Raw genomic sequence first — 10,623 nt, 5'->3', positions numbered from 1 at the left:
GGGGACAAACTCATTCCTTTAGAAATTAATTGCTTTGAATACTAATTTAATGGAACATTTTTTCATGCGTTTATTGACCATTTGTATTTCCTTTGTAAATGTCCTTTTCACACTTTTGCCTATTTTTCTATTGGGATATTTATCTGTCTCCATTTAAAAAAGTATTTTCGAGAGCTGGATGTGTATTAATAATCATTTTCCCCAGTCAGGCGTTTGTCTTTTACCATATTTCCTTTCAGGGTCACCGATCCCTAGGAAGTAAGTCTAATAAACTCGGTGAATGTCAGATCTATGATCACCTCTTCCTCTCATTTCTAAGCTGAGTCAGTGTGAGGAGCTAGAATGTCTTCCAGGAATGGAAGCAAACATAACCACCACCAGTGGAATATTATTTTCTCTGTGAGGAGAATTATTTTCAGAAACGATGGCAAAAATAGCCTTTAAAAAATGTAAATGTCCTTACTTTTGATGATAACTAAAAAATTAGAACGGATATGCCAACTTTCTGTTTACCCTTAAGAATATTATATGTAGTACTGGTGTAAAAAGGAAAGAATGGGGAGTGCATGATAGCGATGACAAGTCATATTCGGTAATTATAGTTAACAGTACCGTCTGTTCAGCCACTATTGATGCATTGAAATATTTCCATGGGATATGTATGGGAGTCATGTATGGCTGTGCCCTGCCAATTCAATAGAGAATGAACACTCTTATAGTTTGGTAACTAAGAAGTTAGCTGGGGGCAATGCTGAAATTCTTTCTTCTTGGAAAATGGAAACTATGAAGGAGGAGAAAAGTGAAAGAAACTACAAAATGAAAAGGCAAAGTAACATGGTTGGGAGTACAGAGGTATAGAAGAAAGAAAAAGGAAAATAAATAGCTGTGTTAACCCGGGAGATTGAGAAGTGAGGCTCAGAAAAAAAAAAGTACATTCTTTAAATTTATTACAGGACAGTTATCAAAATAGGGTGCAATATTCCTTTTATATCATTTAAATTTACAAATATGGAACAGTTTTTTTAATGTACGAAAAGGAATTTATTCCTCTTACGGTATAAAAATAGTTAAATGTATCTTCCATGGCGGGTAAATGTTGAAAGCAGTTTGCTTTTGAAATCTTTTTATTTTTTAAAGTCACACATGCACACAGCTAAACCGGGCACTAGAAGCCCTGCAAGCTGTTTTCCAGAATTCAAAGTCCTGTCAGATCTGCTCTTATTTTCAGATGTGAATTCACCAGCAGTAGCTTCAGAAGTATGTGGAAAAACTGATCATTTATAATTGTATTTGCGTTGTATAAATAAAAGGTGCTCAATTGGGGCTGTTTCTATTTGAAGTCACTTCAAAATTCAATGAAAAGAACTGACTCAAAGGGCCAAACCCTAGGGCTATCATAGTTTCTAATTATGAAACCAGCCCAAATTTGAAACCTTTCCTGGAAGAAAAACCAGGAATATTTATTGGCCTAGGATTGTTGGTGCAGAGTGAGCCACAGATAATAAAATTTTTATTTTGAACCATTTCTCACTTTCTTCCAAACTCTTGTTTAGTTCAATGCTGTGAGTAAGGAAAGGAGCAATTTGAGATTGAAGCAAAACTATAACAGTGGTTATTTCAAAAAGTCGTAAGGATTATGAAATTATTAAAAAGCTTGCAAAAATAACACTAAAATACAGTTGATTTACTTGTATTAAAACACAGATTAGAGGCAAAATTTCATGCTTTCTCTTAAGTAGTTTTAAAGCCTTACTTTAAATAGTACCAATTAAATGTAAATAAGGTGACTATGATAATCTATCAGAGAAATAAAGCCTGGATGCTCTTATTTCAATTCACTAGCAAATGAAAGGTAAAGTACAATTGCTTAGAAGAAAAAAAAAAGGTTCAAATAGGGGTAACACTTTTCTAAACATTAGAGAATGATCACCAAAAGTCTGATGAAGTTTTGTGAATCACCGTTTTTTCAAATGGCCATTCAAGCAGCATGACTCATGTGATATCCTCCCTCCTTGGCCTCTTTCCACAGTCAACCAAAAATTAGTGATGAAAATCACATGAGGAGGAAACGCATCAAGAAGTTTCAAATTCTGACGCATAAACATGGTTCGCATCACTATGGATGCAAGACTAAAACTGCAGGTATTTTGATTACAATGAAAGGCAGGTTTAAAAACCACTAGTTAACTCTTCAATAGCTTCACTTAAATGAAGTGGAAATGAGCTATCTCCTAAACTTTTTCTTAACATTTTTAATTTTTGCCAGCCTAATTTTATTTATTACCTGATCTGTGAGCCCTGACACGTGAAGCATATTTTTCTGGTTTAAGGTAACTTTTAAGCTTACTGATTTTCACTATTATGGATCAATAACATAATTTATAATATTTCCCCAACTATGGCAATACTGAACTAAAGAACATTAAACCAATTTATCCATTTTCTAATGCCTGATTATTTTTTTGAATTCTATAATGGTTTTGTTTTTCTTTCAAATATAGGTATACGTACATATATATATGTGCATATATATATGGATATATGTCCAAATATATATCCACACACAATATGTGTATAGGCCTACAAACATACATATATACCCCACTATATGTGTGTGTGCGTATGTGTATACTCGCACGCGCGCACACCCGCGCGCACGCGCACACATTTATCTGCAGAAAAATGTTACCTTACATGTTCAAAGGGATCCCAAAGAGTTCAAAACCTAGGATTCATGGCACCAATCCATGGAATGACATGATACTTAAAATCACAAGATAGTTTTATATACTCTGAGACAAATGATGCTACACAAACCTGTGCACATGAACATTAGAAGGCGGGAAGGATCTCTTGATTAACTTTATATAAACTCCAGACATAAAAGTGAAAAATGAAACACAAATGAGATCTTTTTTTAGCTCAACTGTTAAAAAGCCAATTATCTACCTGTGGACGTATGCCACATACAATACTTTGAAGACACTTCATAATCAAAGTGAGACACTCTAGCACCTGCATCCAACAGTCATTCTATCTGTGAAACTGCTAATAAAACATAAACCTGAAAGGCATTATTCCTAGCTCGGAGGCAACATTGTTGTAATTAAGGAAAAATCTGTGCACGAGTTGGCGGAGTCCTATCTTGCGGAGTCCTCCGTCCTCGTCGAGTGGGAGGGTCACACTGGGAGAGACTAATAAGGGCAGAGATGCGTCCCCCTTCCCCACTCGCAGGGAGCTCGCTCGGGCCACTCCTCGGCGGTGCGGCAGCCCGGGCCGGACTCCACTGCGCCTCTGAGGGGCTCAAACGCGCTTTCAAGGTAAGCTGCGCAGCTTTGCCACCGGCCGTTTCACTTGATCTCTCGCACACATGCCGGGTCTATGTCATCTGCTCGTGTTTCTGGTTATTTGCGTGCATCTGCTTTTCCAGAAAATGTGAAAACTGTGCTGCACATGTAAATGTGTTTTGGTAGCGGAATAATGCACACCTGCAATTACGCATTCCCGTAGGTAGCTCCATGATGGGACCAAGAACGTTTGGCACGATGCGGCCACTTTAAAACGCTACACAGAATGTAGTTCGTGTTCAGATGCTCACGTAATGCAGGCTTTATGCCTTATACTTTAGTTCTAGGTGGCTTTTCTGGCTGCGTGTATTCGTAAAGGACAGCTATGAGCACTGCTGATGCGGGTGAGAACAGACTCAGAAGAAAAAAAAATATCCATGGGTTAAATGCACAGAACAGATAAACTCGATATAAATGCATGCCGTTAGGTCATATTTTGGGGGCTACGTCTAGAGACGTTACCGACTGGAAGCGAGGAGACAGTTAAGGGGTATAAACTGGAAGACCGAGGTTCCGGCACCTCGCTCTCGGGTCGGGGGTTCCTTATTCCGACCTGCGGGTATTTCTCCCAAGTGCGGCTTCGCAGGACTGCGCCGGCGGGGATCCCGGCGCTCCGGTGTCCCCCAGTCTCCGCCGGGATGGCGGCGTCCGCCGTTGCTCCTTAATTACCCTGCAGCACGCGCAGCGCGGCCCGACCGAGCGCCGCCGCCGTCCACGCCGTCCCTGCAGGCGTCGTCGTCGCTGCGGCGGCCGCGGGAACGTCCCGCTCGGGCGCTCGGAGAACGCGGCCCCCCGCCTCCGCCGCCTTGGCCGCGAGATCCAGCCGCCACCGCCGTCAGCGCGCCGGCGCCGACGCCACCGCGGCGGTGAGAAGGGAGGCGGCGCCGCGCAGCCAGCGAGGGCACTGCGGGGTCCCGAAGAAGTTTGTTGGCGCGGAACGAAGCGCGCCGCGGTCGCCGGGCACGCTGGCTCCTTCTGAGCAGGCGGGCGTGTAAGCGAAACCTGCCCCGCGGAGGGCGAGGGAGGGAGGCAGCAGGCGAGTCGGTGGTGGGCCGGCCAGGTTGCAGGAGGCTCCAGAGCACGGAGAAGTTGGGAGACAGGCAGGGTACCGGAACTCTTTGCCGGCCTCAGGGCACCGTGGGCTGGGGATCCAAGAGAGGGGAACCCAGAACCCTGAAAACTCGGAGAGTTTTAATTGAACCATCCAAGAATTGCAACAATGAGTGATCCTGAGCCCTAGCTTGAGGTTGGGGAGTGCAAGGGGAAAGGAAACATTTGTGCTGCCTCCTTCCATTCACAATTTCGAGAAGGTTTGGTCCCATCTTCTTCTGCTGGGCTCAGAGAAGTCTGAGGAGAAACAAGGTGGGGGTGGGGTGGGCAGGGATGGTTGGGACCTTCAGGAGGAATTCCAACATCTCTCCTTACCCCGACCCTCAACAAAAAGCGAAAGAGCAATGGCACTTACTACTCTCAGTCCAAACCGAGCGGTACTGTCATTTTTAACGAGGTTTTTTTTTTAATGAAAAAAAGAAAAGAAAAGAAAACCCCAAACCAAAAAACAACTTACCATATGTGTGGTTCCCAGCATCTCTTTGCTGATGCGTGAGGAGAGAGCTATAGGACTCTGAGATTTTTGATATGCACCTGCAAAGGAGGAATTGAGATGTTTAAATGTTCAGGTGGTGCAAAATGTACCTAAAATTTCCTCCTGAGGAACGTTGACAGGATTCTTTGAGTGGGAATATCTCTTCAGGGTGGAAAGGAGGAAGAGGGTTTCCAGGAGTAGAACAATTCATTCTCTCCCTAGGGGAAGAAAATGGAGGAGCTATCTGGCACGTGCTTCCATGAGGTTCTGTTCAGTCTGATCTCTTAAACTTGCTGGCCAGACAGCTTAGTGGGGTTTCCTGGGAAAGAGGGAGAAGATGTAGTGATAGAGCAGGGGAATGAGACTGAACATGATATGAAAAGGTCAGGGGAAAACCAAAAAGGTGAAAGAAAACCAAATGTGATCGTTATCACACTTAGGACATTATCTCTGTATTGGAATCATTGGAAACCATCTAAAACAGACAGAAGCCCATCGATTTCTCCAGAAATAGAAAATTTCCATCTACTTTATGATCCTTCTGTTTAATCTCTCCTGCTGAAATTATAGTTCATTTTCCCTCAGCAGGCAGTCAAGCCTAGTGGGTATACAGAGTGGATGGTTTTAGGTGCAAGAGAATATATGGAACTAGAAACCATAGTTGTACACAGAGGTGGATGGAGGGGGTGGGGTGATAGTGTAACTGGGTGATGGGCATTAAGGAGGGCACATGATGTGATGATCACTGGGTGTTATATGCAACTGATGAATTATTGAACTCTACATCTGAAACTAATAATGTACTATATGTTGGCTAATTGAATTTAAATAAAAACAGAACAAAAAACCAAAAAGAAACCATATTCATATGGCTAATTGACATCATAAATATGAATTCAAGTGAAAAATGAAAAATTAGCAGGAATACACACTAGCAGGGCTAGAGAGATGCTAATATATAACCAGAAAAGGATGCTGGAAAGAATGGAATGAATGGGACTGGAGTTGGGTTATTCAAGGCAAGCTGCCTTAAGGTGATATATTTTAAAGAGGCAGAGAATAAAGAGGCTTAGCAGAAGAGCAAGAGAGAGGGCATTCCAGCCAGAAGGAATGGCATGTGTGCAGGCTTAGAGGTGGGAGTGAGCAGTCATGTGCCTGGTAAGACAGAGAATCCAAGCTGGATGAAACCGGAGATGAGGAGAGCAGATAGCACTTGCCAAGGAGAGATCGGAAAGGAGAAACTGAGAGGCAAGGGGCTCTTTGGGGTGTTATTTTGTAGGCCTTTTGTGAGACAATCAGGTGAGGAAGTCTGGAAATTGTTAGATGGCAGGTGCGGAAGTGGGAATAATGGGCCTTACCTATGATATCCCATGATATCTGTGAAGCCCACGGGATCTTGACACCTCTCTTTGAGAGAAATAAAAAATAATCATGAGATTGTAAGATTATTAGATCATGAAGTTAGTAGGGCCCTTCAAATGGGAAAATTAGAAAAACTTGATACGTAAGGAAAATATATACATCTATGTTAATTTAAAATTTTAAGTGGCATTGGATCACTGATATAGATATATCTGTGGAAATGGAGCTAGAGAATTGAAATCTGAAAAAAAATGTAGGGCACTCATAATGATGGAAGTTGAGAATGGTACCAAAAAAAGTTGACGGAGACGATAGGTCAGAGAAGTGAATCAATAAAACAAGTGGTTGAGGGTGAAGAGAATCAGTTAAGCACATTCAAAGGGAACTTGAGGTTGGACACCTTCTGGGAAATAGGCACTAGTTTTGACATGGCAGGAGAAATAACATAGAAGTTTGGGAAAGTGTGTTAGAGTTGATCACTTTTAGGGAATTATAAACATTAAGAACCAGGGAATATATTTTCTGTGATGGAAGAAAAATTCAGTAGTATTATCTTTTGTGCATTCATTAAATAACTGGAATTGTGCTCACTGAGCCTTCTTTTAGCAATAATTCTCCACCTATATCTTCTATAAATGTTAAATACATAGTGGATATATTACTTAACAGTTTGAACCTCCATTTGTTTAATTTTGAAAATGTGTTACCTTGGACTATATTCATTCTACAAATTGATCAAGCAGGCACCTACTAAATGCCAGTGCTTAAACATTATTTAGTTTGAACAGAACACAAATGATAAGATACTTTTTTTTTCCTACAAGATGTTCCGTATAGAGAAGAGACAGAATGCACATAGGTTATTAAAATGCAGTGTAGACCGCGCTGAAGCAGAGGTGGGTTCTGAGCTCGGTTGGATTGCAAGGCAGTGAGTAAATGAGCCCTGTGATGGATCTTGCAGACTTCATAGAGGACATGGCATTTAAACCGCATGTGGAAGGCAGAGTAGATGATCACCAGTTGGAAAGAGAAATGGAAGGATATCCCAGCCTCCAAACCCACATGTGCCGAAGCCTAGCACATTTGGGGAATTATGAAGAGTTTGATGGTGTAAAGTTTGTTCGGAAGGAGTTAGCAGGCCATGAGACTGGTCAGATGAGTTGAGGACCCTGCTGTGAGAGAGCCTTGAGAGCTTCCCTTAGAAATGGCCGATGAAAAACCACCAGGAGACGTTAATAAAGCAGAGCACTTAAGTGATTCACTGTTACAGAATTCTTGAGCAGTGGGGAGATAGAATCAAGTAGAACCAGACTGAAGGAAAGGAACGTAGTTAGGAGTCTGCTGCACTTTGACAGATCAGAAATGGTAAGGAGGCGAGGTCAATTATTTTTTGTAAGGATGAAGAAGTTGGTATGGATTCAAAGAAAAGTTTTAAAAGTAGATTTGATAGACTTGAAAGAAGCTTGATTTGGGAGGGATAAAGAATGAATTGAAAAAGTTTTTAAAATTTCTAACTTGAGTTCTTAGGTTAAAGATGATGCCTATAATTAAAATATAAACGTCAAGAGCTTTCTCTAGATTATAATGAAGGCAGACATCTTGCCTAAGCTTCAACAGACTTCTGCAAACTAACTTCAATTTCAATGATAAAATTATGAAATCATGCTAGATCTGGTTCTGAGCTCTTGGGAATTTTTGTCCTATTATTGGCTTAGAATTTAGCTCTATAGGCATGGCCTTTCAGCTGGTTTTCTCCAATAGTTTATAGACTCTGCTGTAGCTTCACTAAAGATAGATTCTAAAGATTGGTAAAAGAACAGATGTGTAACACCTGTTGTTTTTGCTTATTTACAAGATGTGTGACTTCATGACACTATGGCCGGATTTTCTTGGAGTTATGTACAGACATATTGCAGGGTAGTCAAGAGGTTTGATTTAAGATTTGACCCTCTACCCAGCCACACAGCATTTCTCTTTATAATGAATACTCTGAAAACATGAATTCTTTTAGTCATTTGACAAATCAAATTCACTTTCCTCAAAGTTGAAATGTGGTGTTGCTCATTTAATGGTCTATGCAAAGCAAATTAGGACTCTTCCTATTTTCTTCTTTTGACTCTTTCATTTTCTTTCCCATGTTATTTTCTATTTCTGTCTTAACTCTAATGTTCTGACCCTTTACCTAATACCAAATTTCAAAGATGCAGAGTGAGCATTATAAAATGTTAGCGGGCATATCAGTAAAACGATTCACATTCTGGAGGCAGATTTGGTTTGGTTTGGTTTACTCAAAAGCTTGTGCTAAGAAGTCCCTGACCATCCTATCTAGGAAGCTGGTATTTTATCATTCTACTTATTCTGCCTTCCTTTACTTCCTAGTGTCTATCTTGCAAAGATAACATACACATTTGTTAGTTTTTGGTCTCCCTGACCAGAGTGACACCAGGGACCTTCTCTATTTGGCTCCCTGCTATATCCCCAATGACTGTTGTCTCCTCCCATGGCCCATAGTGGGAAGCTCATTGTACAGATGGAATGAAAGATTAAGGTTTTCCACTGTTCCTTCCTTTCTTTTTAAGATTTATTTATTGAGAGAGAGAGAGAGAATGAGAGGGGAGAAGGTCAGAGGAAGAAGCAAACTCCCCGTGGAGCTGGGAGCCTGACGCAGGACTCGATTCCTGGACTCCGGGATCATGACCTGAGCCAAAGGCAGTTTCTTGACCAAATGAACCACCCAGGCACCCAGTTTTCCACTGTTCCTTTCTGTCCTTTTTGTGTTCTCTGTACATAAATCTAGATTAATAAGGAATTTTTTAAAGATCCATGTCTTAATTAAAGTATTTTGATAGTTGCCTTATAGGTTTTCAAGAGCTGAATAAGGGAAACTTAAGGGATAGTGACTTTCCTTTTTAAATTACCTTACCCCAACCAGTATCCAATACTGTTCCAGTTGGCCAAGATGGTGAGAATAATGGGTTAGAGGTAGAGTCATAGACCTTCAGGCAACCTTTATCTCTTTGTTGTCATGGCAATGAGAAATCAGTTCCAGACAGGGCTATCTGCAGGATTTTAGAGCGTTCATAGGTTCCTGCACTGTTGTCTGCTTGAGACTGCCAGTACTGGGCCCGCTCACAGTTATGACTTTGGTCATTTGTAGTGGTGGGAAGGAACTGCCTGGGTCTGACTAGCATCTTGATAGAGAATAGCTGAAAATTTAAAGGAACTATAATGGGATATGATAGTATATCCCACATCCTGATGGTGTAACACCACTTCTTAGTCAAGAAAAACTGGACTTAGATCTCAGTCTCTGGAATCTTCTCTATGAGCCTTGATATTTTGTATCTGTAGAATGGGGACCTGACACTTGTCTTCTCTACCACCCTTAGGCCCAGGTAAAAGGTCCCTGCTCTGGGCCTTACATTTTGGAAGGTCTTTATATGGCCTCACTCTGGATGTGCTTCTTCTCTCAGGGTTAGGAATCCACAGAGTTAAGGGGACCTGTCCACCCAAAGCCCAAGCTGCTGGATGAGGCTCTGGGCAGATCCTGAGATTCCCTGGCCAAATGATCCTTAGTCCTCTTACAGGACCTGGCAGACCTCTTCCTTGGGTTCATCTTCCCAGAACAGACTAAGTTACTGGTAGGAACACTCCTAGGCCCCAGTGGATATCAAGGAGTGACTGCTTGCAGCTGTTGCGGACAGAGCTTAGATTTACTGGTATGTTCCCATGCGCATGGGTGAGGCTCCTCATGGTGCAGACCAAGCCAGGAATGGGAAAAAATGAGAGAAGAGCTTTGGTCCAGCCGAGAGACTAGTTCATCCTTTGCAGCCTGCTCTGTTCAGTTCTCAACTTGACTTAGGCTTCCGGATCTTTGTGAAGGTATACTTGCCAAGATTAAAGGAAAAAACACGTTTTTCTTAGTTTTATTAGCTTTATTTTTAACTTTCATGTATTTAAACATATGGTACATGGATCTCATGCTCTATACCCTACTCGTGTTATGGGTGGACATGCTTGTCTCTCAGTAAATACCACATATAAAAGAAATTCAGTTAAGAAAATGAGAACATGTGTAAAGTACTCCCCATGTCCTTCTTAAAATGTGCCATGAGCCATCTTTGTCCAAAAAAAAAAAAAAAATGACTTGAGGCCTTCAGTAACCTCAGCATCCACATGTATTATTCTGAGGTTCTTCATTGGTCAGTCCACTGGGAAAGCATTGAAGGTCTGTGTTAATATTTAAATCTTACCTGGGAAGAACAACGCATTAAATTGTGATAATGTTGGCTTGAATTTCTCAAAGTATCTTGCTGGTCACCTAGCTGG

The sequence above is a fragment of the Enhydra lutris genome, unplaced genomic scaffold (assembly GCF_002288905.1).
Source record: "Enhydra lutris kenyoni isolate GAN:26980312 unplaced genomic scaffold, ASM228890v2 scaffoldscaffold28, whole genome shotgun sequence".
Classification (NCBI taxonomy): Eukaryota; Metazoa; Chordata; class Mammalia; order Carnivora; family Mustelidae; genus Enhydra; species Enhydra lutris.
This window is presented reverse-complemented; position numbering follows the sequence as displayed.